Genomic DNA, 19627 nt, shown 5'->3' with positions numbered 1-19627 from the left:
ATCTCATGGATGCTTTGACACAATCAAATCTTAAAACATTTACATATAAATTTCAAAAGAAGCCTATCTGTTTTAGCTTTCTGCAGCTGCCATAACAGAATACCACAGACTTAAACATATTGACCGGCATGGTTTCTTCTGATTCCTTGGCTTGACGATGGTCACCTCATTTGATCTTTCTTCCTTGTGTGTACCTTATCTGGGTCCAAATTTCCTCTTCTCGTAAGAACATTAGTCATATTGGCTTAATGACCTCATTCAACCTTAATTATTTTTTAAAAAAGACTATTCACATAACTTTTGGATCCTGCATGGCTGCAAGAACCTCCGGATCACTAAGAATTTCATTGAGCCCAGGCATTCCTGCCATTCCAGTCATGCCCCCTCCCATTCCAGGCATTCCTCCAGGAAAATTACCAGGCATTCCTCCAGGAAAGCCACCTGGAAAAGAGCCAAACTGAGCTCCTGCTTGTTGTCTGGCTTCTTCCTCCCTCTGGGCTCTCTCATGTTCTTCTTAACTTTTTCTATTCTTTCTTTGATCTCTCGCTCTTCATGTTTTCGCTCATATTTTCTCCGATGTTCAGCAATTTTCTGGGCCCGTGGTTGAACTTCTTTCAGCAGTTCACTAGCATCATCATCATAATCCAGTTTGCAGGCAAGAGCAAGATCATGGGCTGCTTCTTCCCAGTGGCCCAAAAGTCTGTGGGCTTTCCCTCGCCACTTGTAAGGCTGAGCTGAATCAGGATTTATTTCAATGGCTCGTCACAGTCTCGAATGGCAGCATTTGGCTTCTGTAATTTGATGAAGACACTGGCTCTCTTGGCATACAGAATGGCCAAGCGAGGATTTAGCTTGATAGCATCTGTGAACAAGTCAATGGCTTTCTGTAGTTCACCATCATTCAGGGCTTCAACGGCAGCCCCTTTCTTTTCATTTGCTTGATCCATCATCTCCTCGGTTATCTCCGCATTTTCATCTCCCATTTCTTGAGGAGCATCAGTGTCTGGTTCAATTACACTTCATTATCAATTTCTATATCACTTTCCTCACTTGATGGCTCATCTCTCTTAATGTTTTCTTCCGACTTCTTGCTATCTGTTTTTTCTTCCTTGGTATTTTCTTCTGATATAGTTTTATGAGTAGCAGTCGTATTTTGAGATGCTGAACTTTAGGACTTAAACATATAAATTTAGGAGTGACATAGCATAATCTTACATAATTATCTCAAGTTATTCTCATATGATTAACTCTCTTTGTATGTATCTAAATATTAATTGGAACATCACAAATTAATTAAAATTAATCAATCATCACTAATTAATAAAATTAGTACTCAAGCAGAAAAATATTTTCATTTACAATGTCTCCTTTTCAAGTATATTTATAGCTTATTAAAAATATAAGAATATATCTTGAATAAGATTTAGAAGGAAAAACTACTAGTACTAATACATATTCATATTTTTTATTTGTATTATTTTAGCTTATTTTTTCAATAGTGCAATTATGTACAATTAGAGTTTAGTTGGAAAAGATTTCAATTTCTCTGAAAATATTTTCAGATTACAGTTGAGCATTTGTATCTGCAGATTTAATGGATTACTGGTCTAAAGTCTTTGAACAAATTGTATTTGTGCCAAATTGCCTTTTGTTGTTGTTGTTGTTGTTGTTGTTACTATTCCCTAAAGAATGTACTGTAAATACTGCTTATGTAGTACTTTCATTTTATTAGGTATTATATAAAATCTAGAGATGATTTAAAATACACGAGGGCATGTGCATAAGTTATCTAAAATATTATTTCATTTTATATAAGGGACTTGAGTATCTGAGGACTCTGACATCCATGGGGATTCTGGAACCAAAGTGTGCCAAGACAGGATGATGCCTTAGCAGTTAGCTATTAAGCATAGTTCAAACACCATCAGAATCATCAGCACCTACAAAGTTTTAGAAATACAAAATCTAATGCTCTACCCCAGTGTTACAAAATTGTGATATATATTTTAATAATATCTTGAGATGATTCTTATGCAAAGGTTTTTAAAAAACTGTATAGCAGCACAATTCACAATAGCTAAATTGTGGAACCAACCTAAATGTCCTTCAGTAGATGAATGGATTAAAAATGTGGCATATATACACAATGGAATATTACTCAGCAATAAAAGAGAATAAAATCCTGGCATTTGAAGGTAAATGGATGCAGTTGGAGAAGATAATGCTAAGTGAAGTTAGCCAATCCCCCCCAAAATAAATGGCAAATGTTTTCTCTTACATAAGGTGACTGACTCATAGTTGGGTAGGGAAAGGGAGCATGGGAGGAATTGACGAACTCTAGATAGGGAAGAGGGGTGGGAGGAGATGTTAGCAGGGGGTTAGCAATGATGGAGGAATGTGATGGACATCATTATCCAAAGTACATGTATGAAGACATGAATTAGTGTGAACATACTTTATATACAGAGATATGAAAAATTGTTCTATATGTGTAATAAGAATTGTGATGCATTCTGCTGTTGTGTATTTAAAAAACAAATAAAATCAATGAAACACACACACACACACACACACACACACACACACAAAGGATGTGTAAAGCCAGGCATGGTAGTGCACACCTGTTATCTCAGCAACTCAGCAGGCTAAAGCAGGAGGACATTATCTTCAAAGCCAGGCTCATCAATTTAGAAAAGGCCCTAAGCAACTTTGAGACAATCTGTCTCTGAATAAAATATAATAAGGCTGGGAATGTGGCTCAGTGATTAAGCACCCTTGGGTTCAGTCCCCAGTACCAAACAAAGAAAAAAGAAAAAGCAATGTAAAGAAGGAATGAATAGGAATATAAGTGGAAACAATTCCAGAACCATGACAGCATGGTACAAAAGATTAATTTACTGTTGTGAATTATTTTGTTAGTGCAACCTACGTTGCATATACACATAGTATATCAAATGATTTTTAAAACAATATAGAAAATTTGCTATGTATGCTGTGAATAAATATACTACAATGGTAAGAAGTTTATATGTGTTATTTTAGGAGCAATTTGAAAAAGAATGCCTTGAAATATGAGTAACAAATATTAGTTTTATAGGAAGTAAAAAGCCCTCTTGTTTATGCATGTCTCAATATTATATTCTTCTTACATATTCACAATGTACATAAATGTATTAAGTCACACAATTTGAAAATTTCAGCAATAAAATATTGTGGGTAACTCATGTGACTTATCTGTTTTCCAAAACCCATTTCAACTCAGATACTTTATTATCTAAAGTGTCCATCATCAATAAGTGAGAGGATCAACTGTACACACTTTCAAGTTCAAATTCCAGCTGTTACTTTGTTGATAATTTTTGGTAAATATTTAGCACAGTCAAGTCCTAATTATTTAACAATTAAAACATTAATGACCTATGTCCAGGTTAGAAGATATTCAAGGATGGCCTGACTTCAGAATGAAAGACATGCTATGTATTTATAAATATCTCAGTATATATATACAAAATTTTATTTTATGTACACAGTTGTTACACACACACACAAACACACACACACGCACACACACATATATATGTGTGTGCATGTGCATATATATATATGTATAAAATTATATGTAACAGTAATTTATACACAGGATTCTTTAAGATTTGATGATTTCAAAGCTCTTTCAACATTTTATTTTACATGTTTCACTAAAATACTAACTTCACATACATTTACTGACGTCATCAATTTACTCTTATTTTAAGAAAATATGCTTAAGTTTTATCGGTATTATTTTGTTATTTTTTTGCTCTCATTCTATAACCCTCTTGTCAGAATCATCTTAAAAGATAAGTTTTCAAAACTTGTATTTGATCTTATTAAAAAAGAGAAGAGGAAAATGACTGGAAACCCAAGATATTTTGAAAAATGGATTTCTAATTTTACATAAACGGGCAATGTTATAATTTTTTCATGTTGACAGAAAAGGTGACTATGCTTCAGCGCTAAATGTGTACAGCCTAGTTATTCTTTAACATGGTTCTTAAAGAGCATAAAAAGTCAGTATCCAAAAAGAAACTGAATATTAAATTAAGTATGAATTATAATATCTACATAAAGTCAGATCAAGAGACCCTCAAACCATCCTCTTTCAAATCATCCTTAACAGTTGTCAAGCAACAAAATAAAACTTTAAGAACTGACAAAAAAATAACTAAAGATATTTTTTAAAGAATAAGAGTCAAAAATAGAGATTGTTGTGAATTTCATATATTCCAAGTCAAATAGTTATTTTGGCAAAATATAGAATACCTTCCTATATGTTTCATATTGTATATATATTTTTTCTTTTTTGGAAGATGGGGATAATTATACATATCATTTTAAATATCTTTTATTTATTATGTATTTAAGATTTTTATGCAAATTTAGAATTGCTGCTAAATTTAAATGTATTTCAGTATCTGTTAATTATAAAATAAACATGAATTTATTATTTTAATTTATTGATATGGTAGATTACTTACATAGGTATCTGACAATGAACCTACTTCTTTGCTCCCAATGTATAATATGTTCAATGTGTTAAGAATATCAACATGGTACTGAATTTAATTTCTAGTACTTGGTTTATTTTAACATTACTGTATTCAATTAGAAATCTGTATTTTTTTATTGCTCATTATGTTTTGATTATTACACAAAGAAAAACCAATAGTATTGTTTTACAATTTTATCATTTTTATGTTCATAATGTATTCTAAATATATTTTGACAACTTTTCTCATTTTTGTTTTCTATCTTCACAATAAATTTAAATCAACTAAATGTACTCTGCCCTTAACTTTATAAAATTTGGCAGAAAACTTTCACTTTTAAATTTTATACTTCTTGATTTAGAACAATATTTTGTTAAAAATTAAATATGTTCTAGATTTTTCATTTTTTTGGCATGGATTAGCACAGTTTATTGAGTCTTCATATTTAATTTACAATTTAATCTTTATAGTCCTTGGATTTTATAAGACTCTTTTATTGCTATTATTTTATTCACCTCAGTAAATTTATGATAATAATTTATATATCTTGTTGTATTGGATGTTTCTAATTTTTTTTCCTTTCTGCTAATTTTGCTGTTTTTTTAAAATAAATTTATATCTTCTTTCATTGACAACTATAATTAAATGTGTTTCTCTACAATTACATATATCTTATATAATTGTAATATGCAAGTATATATACCATTGTCAATTATATAATGTGATACACATAAACAAAAATTACATATTTTTAAATTATATATAAAATTAAAATAGACATAAGTAGATGTGTATATGCATGTGTGTGTGCACATATGGGAAAGTCATTCTACCTCCACTACTTACACAACTCTTTCTGCAAATAGACATTTAGGACTATTAATTTTTTTCTTTTCTAGTTTAATAATTCTTACTTAAATTTATATTGAAATTACCCAGTCATATTAATTAAGTGTATAATTAAATACTTTTCTAATCTAACTGCATTGGTCTTTGTCTACTATCTTCAATAATTTGTTCAAGAGTAGGTCATGCTTCCAATATAAATAATCCCAAAATCTTAATGCATTACATTTAAAAGGCATCTTTTATTCCATTTTTAAGTATTTTATTCCATATTTTGCTCTATATAATCTATTTTGGGTTGATAGTAGAACTTTTTGCATTGCAGTCACTCATTAAGCAAGACTAATGAAAGAGCCACTCTCTTGAATAACTGTGCTAAAACACAAAGAGATGATACTGACAATTAAATAACCAACTTTGCAAATAATGTACAACTATTAAATGCAAAGACAAGAAGTACAGTACTGCTGTGATCCTGGAAGAGGATGATAATTGGATATGAATGACAATTACATTCCATATTAAAGTAACTATGAGATGATATCTACAACCATGTTTTATACCTCGTGAAAGAAGAAATGTTTATTGTACTTCATTATAAAATATGAAATGGTTTTAAATTGATATATTCACTTTTAAGTTCACATAGACTACATGCATATACAAATTTAAAAATCTACATTTCTATACATATGCAACTTACTTATGCTAAAATGGAGAATCATCCTAAGCCTATTTTAATTATTATTATTATTTTAATTTGAGACTTTTTTACTTTATTAAAAGCAATAATGATATTTTATGAAAAGGTTTCCGGTGAATTTTCATCTTTCATCCAAAAATTGTTTTCTTTTAAAAAATGTGTTAATGTTTCCATTGTGAAATAATATTGTTCATTAGGAACATTTCCCATCTTTCATATTAAGAGGAATGACAGTCCTGCTGACTTTTTACCACCTCCTAATGGGTGTCCCCTGTCTTTCAGCTTTTCACATCATTTTTCTTACTTTACTTCAAGCCCTAACCAACAGTCCTTTCCAGGACCATAAGGTTTTCATTAATAGTGTCTTCATGGTCCTTCCAGTTCTTACCTCACTTCCTGATCCTGAAGTCACTTCCATGATTTGAATTTTTCTTAGAGCATCTCCCACAACCAGGTACCAAATTAATCAATATGACAAATTTCCCCCAAACTTAATAGAGTAAAAAATCCTTTATTGTATTTATGTAATCTGTCTGTCAAAAACTTGAAAGGGCAGAGTAGGGACAACTTGTTACTAATTCACAATATGGGCAACTTTTGCTCACACATTTGAAGGCTGGAGGCTGAAATTAAGGGTGTTCCTCAGTAATTGGAACAGAGATATCACCCCCAGATATTTTAACTACTTTCACACTTTTGGATTTTAACACTTAAATATTGTATTCATTTAAATGTACCCTGGGATTGGGGTTGTGGCTCAGTGGTAGAGCGCTTGCCTATCATGCCACGGGTCCTGGGTTCAATCCTTAACACCACATAAAAAGAAAATAAAACAAAATAAAGGTATTTTAAAAAGTACCCTGGAACACTGTGAAAAAAAAGGAATCTAATTTTATTTGTTGTTGTGTCTTGCCATCTCAACACTACTTTCTAGAATGGCAACTTTTCACTATTCATTTGAAAATTAATTATCATTTATTGTCTGTCAGAACAGCACTGGTCACTTTCTGTATCTGTTAGTGTTTTATTGGTTTTGATGTCTAGTGATGAGTCAATATAATGTTGTTTTAACCACAGAAACTTTAATATCAATCTTCCCCAATTTCATTGAGTCTCTTTTAATGAATTCCTTCATTATCCATCAAATTTTTTCCAATTAAGCATTCTAATCTACTGATATAGCTCTGGCAAAAAATCTAATTAAATTTTTATTGAAACAATATTTAATTTATAAAAAAATAGAATGTCATCTTCACAACATTAAGTTTCTCTATTCAGAAATATAAGATGTTTTTGCAACATTCAAGTTTCTTTTTGAGTCTTCTAAGATCATTTTATTGTGGGCGTTTTATAAATTTTCCCCATTTTTCACTAACTTTGCACTTAAAGGTTTTCTTTCTTTTCTCTTTTGTTATTTCTAAACAAATTGTCATTATTCTTAAAGAAGTTACTGTGCTTAACATAACAATTTTATAACTTATTTTTACTTTTCTTAATTTGGGTAGTGGTTTTCTCCCTTACTCTTTTGTTTTACCCACATGTAGTTATATCTTCTAACCTTTTCATTTCAAATTATTATACTCCTAATATGAGTGTCTCTCTGTGTGTAACAGTGAGTGTAAAAAATGACCACTATGTCCAAATAACATTCAGTAATTATGAAGCTAAAGAGCATCCTTGTCTTAGTTCTAACTTTATCATTTACTGATTAATTGAAATGGTGGTTTTATACCAAAATTTACATATTTCATTATATGTAGTACATAATAAATATATATTATTTATAATATTTATATATATATTCAAATATTTATTACCTATATTTATACATGTACATTAAAGATGTAAATATCTTTTTCTGCATCTATCGAGATGATCATATGGTTCTTATCTTTAAGTCTATTGATGTGGTGAATAACATTTATTGATTTTTGTATATTGTACCAGCCTTGCATCCCAGGGATGAATCCTACTTGATCATGATGCATGATCTTTTTGATATGTTTCTGTATCTGATTTTCCAGAATTTTATTGAGGATTTTTGCATCTATGTTCATTAGAGATATTGGTCTGTAGTTTTCTTTCTTTGAAGTGTCTTTATCTGGTTTAGGAATCAGGGTGATGTTGGCCTCGTAGAATGAATTTGGAAGTTCTCCCTCTTTTTCTATTTCCTGAAATAGCTTGAAAAGTATTGGTATTAGTTCTTCTCTAAAGGTTTTGTAAAACTCTGCTGTAAACCCATACGGTCCTGGGCTTTTCTTAGTTGGTAGTCTTTTGATGGCTTCTTCTATTTCCTCAATTGATATTGGTCTGTTTAAGTTGTGAATATCCTCCTGACTCAATCTGGGCAGATCATATGACTTAAGAAATTTATCAATGCCTTCACTGTCTTCTATTTTATTGGAGTATAAGAATTCAAAATAATTTCTAATTATCTTCTGTATTTCTGTAGTGTCTGTTGTGATATTGCCTTTTTCATCCCATATGCTAGTAATTTGAGTTCTCTCTCCTCTTCATTAGAATGGCTAAGGGTCTATTGATCTTATTTATTTTTTCAAAGAACCAACTTTTAGTTTTGTCAATTTTTTCAATTGTTTCTTTTGTTTCAATTTCATTGCATCCCTTTATGTCCAAAACACTAGAAAAATGAGGGATAACAGGAACATACCTCAATATTGTAAAAGCTATCTATGCTAAGCCTCAGGCTAGCACCATTCTGAACAGAGAAAAATTGAAGGCATTCCCTCTAAAATCTGGAACAAGACAGGGATGCCCTCTCTCACCACTTCTGTTCAACATAGTTCTGGAAACACTGACCCGAGCAATTAGACAGATGAAAAAAATTAAAGGTATAAGATAGGAAAAGAAGAACTTACATTATCACTATTTGCGGATGAAGACCCAAAAGGTTCTACCAAGAAACTTCTAGAGCTAAAAAATGAATTCAGCAAAGTGGCAGGATATAAAATCAACACGCATAAATCAAAGGCATTCCTGTATATCAGTGACAAATCCTCTGAAATGGTAATGAGAACAACCACCTCATTCACAATATCCTCAATAAAATAAAATAAAATAAAATACTTGGGAATCAACCTAACAAAAGAGGTGAAAACTATACAATGAAAACTACAGAACCCTAAAGAGAGAAATAGAAGAAGACCTTAGAAGGTGGAAAGATATATCTTGTTCATGCATAGGCAGAACTAATATCATTAAAATGGCCATATTACCAAAATTACTCTATAGGTTTAATGCAATGCCAATCAAAATCCCAATGACATTCCTTGAAGAAATAGAAAAGGCAATCATGATATTCATCTGGAAAAATAAAAGACCCAGAATAGCAAAAGCATTTCTAAACAGGAAAAGTGAAACTGGTGGTATAGCGATACCAGACTTCAAACTATACTACAGAATAATAGTAACAAAAACAGCATGGTACTGGTACCAAAACAGGCAGATAGACCAATGGTACAGAATAGAGGACACAGAGACCAATCCACAAAATTACAACTACCTTATATTAGACAAAGGTGCCAAAAGCATGCAATGGAGAAAGGATAGCATCTTCAACAAATGGTGCTGGGAGAACTGGAAATCCATATGCAACAAAATGAATCTGAATTCCTTTCTCTCACCATGCACAAAAGTTAACTCAAAATGGATCAAGGAGCTTGATATCAAAACAGAGACTCTGCGTCTGACAGAAGAAAAAGTTGGCTCCAATCTACATACTGTGGGGTCGGGCTAAAATTCCTTAATAGGACACCCATAGCACAAGAGTTAATAACAAGAATCAACAAATGGGATTACTGAAACTAAAAAGTTTTTTCTCAGCAGGAGAAACAATAAGAGAGGTAAATAGGGAGCCTACATCCTGGGAACAAATTTTTACTCCTCACACTTCAGATAGAACCCTAATATACAGAGTATACAAAGAACTCAAAAAATTAAACAATAAGAAAACAAATAACCCAATAAATAAATGGGCCAAGGACGCGAACAGACACTTCTCAGAGGAGGACATACAATCAATCAACAAGTACATGAAAAAATGCTCACCATCTCTAGCAGTCAGAGAAATACAAATCAAAACCACCCTAAGATACCATCTCACTCCAATAAGATTGGCAGCCACTATGAAGTCAAACAACAATAAGTGCTGGCGAGGATGTGGAGAAAAGGGTACACTTGTACATTGCTGGTGGGACTGCAAATTGGTGAGGCCAATTTGGATAGCAGTATGGAGATTCCTGGGAAAGCTGGGAATGGAACCACCATTTGACCCAGCTATTCCCCTTCTCAGACTATTCCCTAAAGACCTTAAAAGAGCGTACTATAGGGATACTGCCACATCGATGTTCATAGCAGCACAATTCACAATAGCTAGACTGTGGAACCAACTTAGATGCCCTTCAATAGATGGATGGATTAAAAAAATGTGGAATTTATACACAATGGAGTATTACTCAACACTAAAAAATGACAAAATCATTGCATTTGCAGGGAAATGGATGGCATTAGAGCAGATACTAAGTGAAACTAGCCAATCCCTAAAAAACAAATACCAAATGTCTTCTTTGATATAAGGAGAGCAACTAAGAACAGAGCAAGGAGGAAGAGCGTGAGAAGAAGATTAACATTAATCAGGGACAAGAGGTGGGAGGGAAAAGGAGAGAGAAGGGAAATTGCATGGAAATGGAAGGAGACCCTTATTGTTATACAAAATTACATATAAGAGGAAGTGAGGGGAAAGGGAAAAAAACAAGGGAGAGAAATGAATTACAGTAGATGAGGTAGAGAGAGAAGATGAGAGGGGAGGGGAAGAGAGAGGGGATAGTAGAGGGTAGGAAAGGCAACAGAATACAACAGACACTACTATGGCAGTATGTAAAAACGTGGATGTGTAACTGATGTGATTCTGCAATCTGTATATGGGGTAAAAATGGGAGTTCATAACCCACTTGAATCAAATGTATGAAATATGACATGTCAAGAGCTATGTAATGTTTTGAACAACTAACAATAAAAAGAAAAAAGAAAAAAATGTAAATATCTATTATTATTTCATTAAGACTTTTGAGTAGAAAAAAATGTTGAAAAATGCTTTTTCCATATCTATGGATATATGACTATTAAGCTTCATTAATATTATGTATTATATTAGTTGATTTCAAAATATTAAACTACCTTTGCATTCTTATAATAAACCCACTTGGTCAGAATGTATAGAGATTATACCAATATGAAATTTAGATAAAATTAAATTATAGAATACGCACCATACAACTGTAAAGTTAATAGCAAGTGTAGATACGAAAGTGGACTAATTTTGTTAAAAAGCAAATGGAAAGTTGTATAGAGATATTTCCATTTCATGTGGCAAAAATTCATTAGGCTATGGAATCAGAGAAGGCTCAGATCAACTGGCTAATTTTAAAAAGCACTATCTTGAAATTATCATTTGGGAAATTAAAAGATAAAACCTAACTTAACAAATTGGTGAACCAGCCCTATATGATGTTGTCCAAATATGAAGAAACCAAAGTTTTAGATGACCATCAACATGGAATAATAACATGAATAACATGAATAAACTGTAGGTAGCTTACTCCTGCAAACATACTATGTTTCCTCACTTAAACTCACTTAAACTGACTTTTGTGTCTGGTAAGATATTACACTGATGTTTTCCTTTCAGGAAGTATCTGTAAGTTAGACACCAGGGGTAGGAATTAACAGCTTTGTGTGACTGTTGGCCCCCAATTTGGGAAGATTTGATTAGAATTGGCTAGTCTGATTTATCATCTGTCAGTAAATCTCATGATATTCCTTACCAATTTGTAAGAATTGTAAAATGACTTGATCATTGTCACTTGTTATTGAGGATTGCATATAAATTGGTCAAGATATTTATTAGCAAATTCTCATTGCCACTGATCGTATCATGTGAAGTTTAATCAGAACAGTTGCTTAATAATTCATAACTATGAGCTTCACTTCAAATCTCCATGTTGATATTCAATTGTTTGTTGCACATATTTTTAAACACAGATCAATATAGGCAGAGCAAACTTTTATTTGCCTCGTTTCCTAGATACAGGATGTGGGGGAGAGGGGGCAGTGGAATCAATGAGAACAAAATCTCAGTATAATAATACTTGGGAGAACAGTGTTTAAACTTTGTATTATTTGCTTCATACAAGAAGTAGATTAACTGAATTCAAATACATGTCCTTCAAGGATAATGACAAATTAGTATTTAAAAAAATAGAATCTATTAATATATTCCAAAGCTAGACACAGTGGCACACACCTGTAATCTCAGCAATTGGGATTCCGAGGAAGGTGATCACAAATTTGAGGGTAATTTAGAGAAAATCTGACTCAAAATAAAACAAAATTAAAAAAAAAAACTAAAGTCTGGGATTGGAGACTGGATTTGTACCTCGGCGGTAGAATGCACTGGGTTTGATTCTCAGCACTGCATATGAATAAGTAAATAAAATAAAGATCCATCAATAATTTAAAAAAAAGACTGGGGTTGTATTCCAGTGGTAGAAAACCTCTGGATTTCTTCATATCTCTCTCTCTCTCTCTCTCTCTCTCTATATATATATATATATATATATATATATATATGTGTGTGTGTGTGTGTGTGTGTGTGTGTGTGTGTGTGTGTAAGCCAGGAATATGCACTATTTAAAAAAATACCTTAAAAAAAAAAAAGGAGCTGTAAGGTGGCCAAGTTTCTTTCTCTGTTCTAAACAAAATTCAGAGTACCTTGAGTGCTTTGCCACCCAGGAAGGTTCAGCTTCTTCCAGGAAGGCTTGAATCAAGCTGGAGCCGAGAACATTCCCAGGCCTAATAGAGATATCTAGGTTCTCAAAACTCTGAGAGAAACTGGCCCCAGCATTGAGTCAAATTCCTTTTAAACCCTCACATAAACCATACGTTGCTCCACTGGCTGAGGACATGCTGGCTGAAATGTCTTTTTCTGGCTGGCTCTCATGTCCATATTGCAGCTAACTCTGCGATTATGTATTCCTCTCATAACTACTTTAGGCTGATCACCCTGGCCTTTGGTGCTGCTTCTTTGGAATCCCAAACAGCCATTTATTGGGACAGTTTGGGGCAATCCTACCAGAAAATTTGGCTGGGATGAAACAAGAGACTTACCCTCAGCTTACTTTTACTGAAAATAGAGTTAACAACTTTTCCCAAGATTCTAAAACAGAAGTAGCTGAGAACAAATGCAAAACCATGGTAAATATAAAGAATAAATATTGTTGTGAATCTGCAGCAAGAAGAATAAGATAAAACAGAGGATATATAAGCAAAATCATGCATATTGTTTGACAAAGGTATCCATTAAAAAACAAAATGAGGGCTGGGATTGTGGCTCAGTGGTAGAGTGCTTGCCTAGCATACGTGAGGCACTGGGTTCCAACCTCAGCACCACATTAAAAAATAAATAAAATAAAGATATTGTGTCGAACTATAACAAAAAAAATATTTTTTAAAAATGAACTTAGTGAAACTCTCTCCATTGTGTACATCCACAAGGAAGTAATTTTAAAAATAACTCTAGGTAAATGGCAGAAATATCAGTAGAGTAGAGGGAAGGGAGCAAGGGGAAGGGGATGGGCTGGGAAGAGGAAGCACTGGGGATTGAATTAGAAGAACATACATTCCATGCTTTTACAATTATGTCAAGATGGATCCTACTGTCATGTGTAACTATAAAGAACAATAAAAATGAAATAAACAAAAGTAAGATCTCCCTAGACATACAGTCAAATGGGGGAAAAAAAGAAACAAATTTAAAAATGAAACATATCATGAGCTACCAGTGAACTTAAAAGGCTACAGTGCAGATCCTTAACATCGGGTTACTCTGAAATCTAAAAAAGGAAGACTGAAAGACACATAAATGCCAATAAAAATAACACAGTTTCTTGATCTATACTAAACAAGGCAATTCTCTGTTTTACCTGTGGCATTGTAAGAAAATGCAGAAAGTGTCAAAATTTTATGAGCACTGTTATATAAACTGATTTAAAAAGACTGGAAAAGTAAATGATAGAAGGAAATGACATAAACAAAATTGTTATTTTCTATTCAGTGTATAATAATTAATCACTAACTATTCTAGGCAGTGATCTAGGGTATAGGGAAGGTAAAGCACAGATAGGAGCTTCATCATTTAAACCCAGTTTTGAGATGTGACTCCTATGTTGATCATAGAACACTGTGAAGAAATTAGTTTCTTTCAGATCAACATCTGCATCTACTAATAACAAATCCTTTCTGTTCTCACTATTAGCATCAAACATGGCCCCAGTAATTCCAGAGGAAGGGACTGTGGACATTACCTCAGACATATTTAGAAAATTTTCTGTGTAAAAGTTTTGGAAGAAAATGAAAAAGGTCATGTTAAAGTAGTCTCAAAAATTATTTTGGCCTATTTGAGAACATAATGAAGCATTAACATTTATACATTCCAAAGGAGAGACTAGGATCAATCACTAAAATAATGCAGAGAACTGCTGATCCCAACTCACTACATATCAAAAATAGAAAAATCAGATTGACATGTTAGGTGGGGTATGCAAATTTAGGAGACACAAAAAATGTAAAAAAAAAAATAAAGAAAGAAGAGGGAGTAGAAACTGGGTTTGCAGAAGAATACAGAATCTAAATTCTTGAAGGCACTGCCCCCTGGGACAGTGGAGTGGGGACAAGTAGGTATTAGCATATTTTGGCTTTTCAACACAACTATAGTGACCTTAGAATAAATATTCACACAGTTTTGTGCTGTTTGTAGTGTTTGAGTTTGGTTATGATAAACCCAATTAAGGATACAATGTCAGGTTCTTATTTGTTTTCTGGATATGCTAAATGTTTCTATGGTTTTGCCAGTTATCAACTTAATCATGTCTCAGTTCCAAAATCACTGTTTTTCAACTTTGTCGTACTCAAAATAAACTATGGCACCCTCCCCCCCCCCCAAACCCTTTGAGTCAGTTTTTATAATATTCCAGTGCATAGAGCCAACATGTCTACCTAGCACTCCCACTAGACAGTTATCTATTCACCACCTAAAGCAAGTTGCTCTTCAGTTAACTTTTGGCCATTCAATATGCTAAAGCAATAACTTCTCCAAGGACGGTTGAGTCTCAGCTTCAGGAGAGTTTAGTCACTCCCACATCTTTTTCTTCCTTGTGTATCCTAGCTCAGCCAGAGGAGTAGTGACTGTATTCTTGTCTGCTATTCTTGCTTCTTATAGATGTATTTTTATCCTTCTTAGTAGTTATTTATTTTTAATGTTTAACACATTTATATTGCACAGTCCCTGTTCAAATTACTGGTGTAATTTTGCATCATGACAGAACCTTGACTGATGTATTTAGGGATGCAAATATGTATCAGTAAGGAAGTGTGTTTGTCAGTTGTTTGAGATCAACAGTTGTTTAGTTGTTGCTCTTTTCTCCAATTATTTTCCCACATTCAATCCTGTAAATCAATCCCTGTTCTTCACCTTAGGGGATAGATGTACTAGGGCATGAAGTCGAAGATAAAAATGTGGCTCAGCGGTAGCGCGCTCGCCTGGCATGCGTGCGGCCCGGGTTGGATCCTCAGCACCACATACAAACAAAGATGTTGTGTCCGCTGATAAATAAAAAAAATAAAATATTAAAATTCTCTCTCTCTCCCTCTCTCTCTAAAAAAAAAAAAAACTGGATTTGCTGTCCAAAACTGCTTAATCCATAGGAGACTGAAGAGGATTTATAATATAGATTAAACACAGAGATAGAAAATAACAAAGGACAAAAAGAAAGAAATAACACAAGGACAGAAATATTTCTTCCTTCCCTACCAGTGACTAGAATCTTTTATTTAAATTAAAAGTACCCAGGGAAAAAGATAAGAGGAAAAATGGAGAAATGTGAGTAGCTGTGCACAAGACCTTGTCTGTTTAAAAATATTGGTGTTTCCACTATAGACAAAGGAAACCTCGGCTGATTGGAAAACTCTTGAGTTCAATGCTATTTCCCTCAGATATTACTTTTCTGAATGTGTACATATAGAATATAAGGCCAGCTGACAAGTGTCCTTTTACAGACTTGAATTGTCTGCCTGGACACTTCCTTTATGAACTTCAGTGACCAAATCTAGGTTGTAGTGATTAAATTGAATGAAAATTTTTCCTTAACAGGGTATGTTAATTAATCATAAGATTCTATTATTATTTCTTCACATTCTTTTTAAGTTTTTGGTTTATTGTTAATCAGTTTTTCTACATATAAAACGTGAATAAGCTCTGTGATCCATCTCTATTGTTTATTTTGAAAAACTGATATCTTCCAATCCTTTCTTTCTCCGCTCTTCATTTCCTGTCATTTTGTGGAGTCTTTCTCTAGCTGATTCAGTTTGTACTATCAATTTTTAGAAACCTTGCACCTATAATCAGATGTTTCCTGGTTCCTGATGCTGGTTTCAGCCTGAATCAGAGTGAGTAGTAAGTACTTTTTCTAATAACCAATGACAAAAATAAATGTAATGATTAAGTTTATATTTCTAGAGGAAAGTGTTCAATTTTATCTCTATTGGGTTATATATATTTCTATTACTTCAAATGATAATAATCTGCATTATAAATATTGTCTGACATTACAACTTGTATCACCTGCAAAGACCTAAAATAGACTAGTCATTAAAGAGAGAATCAGAGGTACACATCTGACGTCCTGATGAATACTAAGTTGTACATTTTAATCAATGTTTCTATATTTTCAAATGATCCCAAGTATCTATCACATAATGTCCAGTAAATGACACTCTATAGTCTCTTTTGTCTGTTTCTCAATCTTTAGTACATATTTCCTGACACATTTTGGCAATTTAAATTAGTTTCAATAATGGATTATAAGAAACAAAATTTCAGGAATAAAATCTTAAAATTAATTACAATAAATGACTTAGATTTTTAAGATTAAAAAATTTCCAAAGGGATTCTACCAATATATTTTCTGTCATTATTGCTTTAAACAGTTTTTAACAAAACCCGGTATAATTAAATATTACATTTTTACAATATCTTCAAATTCCATTAATTAGGTAGGTAAATAAATGCTTTTAGTTGTTATTTTTTTACCCAATTAAACATTGAAAATATTTGTGTTTCCTTTGTAAGATTTTATGTAAATGTTGTTTCTGCTTTTTGTGTTTTTTTTCCAGTGTAACTCATATTAATGTTGTTATTGATTGATGTTATACACATACTTATTAAGATTATTGGCTCATTTTTATATTATACCAAATATTTTCAACTAAATCAGTATTTGTCCTTTTATTTTAATTATAATCTTGCTGTGGGTCTGTGACAGTATTTTGACAGAGTTATACTTTCATAGAGATGAATCTATCATGTTATTTCAAGATTGATCATGCTTTGAACAAAAATACACATTACATATTATGTTAGATATATACTATTTTAGCACTTTTCACTGAGCATTTAGTATATGCTTGTATCCTTATGCTTTGTGCTCACTTGGATATCTATTTTCTCCTCTAATTTATTCAATGATTATTTTCCTGTTATGTAATTTTTTTGCATAAATTAATATTTACTTAAGGGAAATTAAGTCAAACTCTACTATTATTATGTAATGACCACATTGTGCTAGCAGCACTCTTCTAAAGAGAAGCTTTTTCAGTATTTTCTACTTCTGATTATTCATTGTTCAGTATGGCTAGAAAGTAAAAGAGAAATATAAATTCATTATTTACATATTTAGAAACATATACATTTATTTGTTTAGATGTTTATATATTTTCTATAGTGGCTAATTTGAATTGTCAGCTTGATTAGATTAAGAGAAGCTTATGATTAAGAGGTTTTGGGGTGTGTCAAGGAGGGTGTATCTAGGAATGACTGGCATGTATGATAGTCAACTGAAATGGAAAACCTCAATAATCCTGGGTAGCACTGACTAAAATAGGACGATGGCTTGGATGGAATAAAATAAGAACAAAGAAGCAGCAGCAGATAAAAGCTCCACTGTTTTATTTTTTAATTTATTTTGCAGGGGAGATTACCGGGGACTCAGGGGCACTTGACCACTGAACCACATCCCCAGCCCTATTTTGTATTTTATTTATACACAGGGTCTCACTGAGTTGCTTAGCACCTCGCTTTTGCAGAGGCTGGCTTTGAACACAGGGTTCTCCTTTCTTAGCCTCCCAAACCGTTGGAATTACAGGTGTGTGCCATCATGCTCAGCTCAACTCTTCTTTAATGATTCTCCTTTGTTGCTGCGATTGTCTGAGGATTTTGGATTCTAACTTCTTCACTCTTCCAAAGTGGATCTTGCTAGCGATTCTTAAGAAACCTTCTGTCTTGTTCTGGGGCTTCAGCATTTTGGATTGCATATCTACTGGAGAACTCTGATATATTTTCTATATATAAATAATTATGCGTTAACATATAATTGCAAAAGTTTTATTTATATATAAATATAAATATGTATATATTCATTCCTATGCATAAATAATCCATCTTCACCATTCTTTTTCTCTATTTCATTAGTTGTAATCATTAATATCAATGACTATATCATATAACTGCACTTAACTGATAATTCATGATGAAAATAAAGCAAATTTCATAGCAAAAGACAACATAGGAAAATTGTAGCATGAATAGTTTATTTTCTTACTTTTTCTATGAGGTATAATGAATGTCATAAGCTTCAAATCCAGGAAGAGAAAAATGCAGTAAATGACAAATGTTTTCTTCTCCATACAAAAGAAATATGTGGAAACTATAGATCAATTTAAAATACCACTTTAAAATGTGTGTTTTCTCAGAACTGTGAGATTTTAATATAGCCACTTACATTTTAAATCAATCTGTTGTCACCCTGCCTTGATGTTGCTTTTTGGTTGTAATGATCCACTCTACTCTTTTGACAATTTCTTGATTGTAAGGATTTGGCATTTTCAGGTAGTAAGGCATTATATGTAGTATTTTAACTATGTTCTTAGTCGTGCCATAGATAGAAGGGTCATCACCCACTAGCTTGGTAACATAATGACTCTGTGGACCCCAGGGTGTATTTCTTTACTAGAATATTGTTTCTTTGATTGTTCTAACAGAGCCAATGTGTTTTCCTAGGGTTCATCTATCACAAAACAATTTACAGAGCCTTGAAAAACCCCACTACCTTGGAAAGAATGTATTTATGTTTTCCTTGGCTCAGAGTGAATAGCTCTGGTAGTACCATATCCCTAAGGCCTTCTTCTTTAGGTACTTTCAGTTTAAAGAAAATACATTCAGCTCAGAAACTGAAAAAAAAGAGCTGTCTTTAGATAGCTGTGAGAACCAATGAAAAATTTCTTGAAAAGCAAACTTTCTTTTCTTAGCAAAAGTTTGCTGAACATGAGCATTATATCTCAAACAACCTGTCTTATATTATTTAAAGTTGCTTAAAAAATTGATCGAAACATTTAATTAAAAATAATACAGTTTTAAAATGAT

General features: G+C 32.5%; 1 pseudogene across 1 annotated transcript; it reads right to left on the bottom strand.

The window, feature by feature from the left end:
- Positions 1–289: 289 nt before the first annotated feature.
- LOC308649454 (hsc70-interacting protein-like) lies at positions 290–3735 on the bottom strand (annotated as a pseudogene). The gene is made up of 2 exons: positions 3731–3735; positions 290–1166 (listed from the first exon to the last, which is right to left on the bottom strand). The product of its transcript is annotated as a hsc70-interacting protein-like (transcript).
- Positions 3736–19627: the final 15892 nt, after the last annotated feature.

This window comes from Spermophilus citellus (assembly GCF_964194105.1).
Source record: "Spermophilus citellus genome assembly, chromosome: 5".
NCBI classification, from domain to species: Eukaryota; Metazoa; Chordata; class Mammalia; order Rodentia; family Sciuridae; genus Spermophilus; species Spermophilus citellus.
Note: the sequence above shows the minus strand (reverse complement) of the source record. Positions and strands in the feature narration are given on the sequence as shown.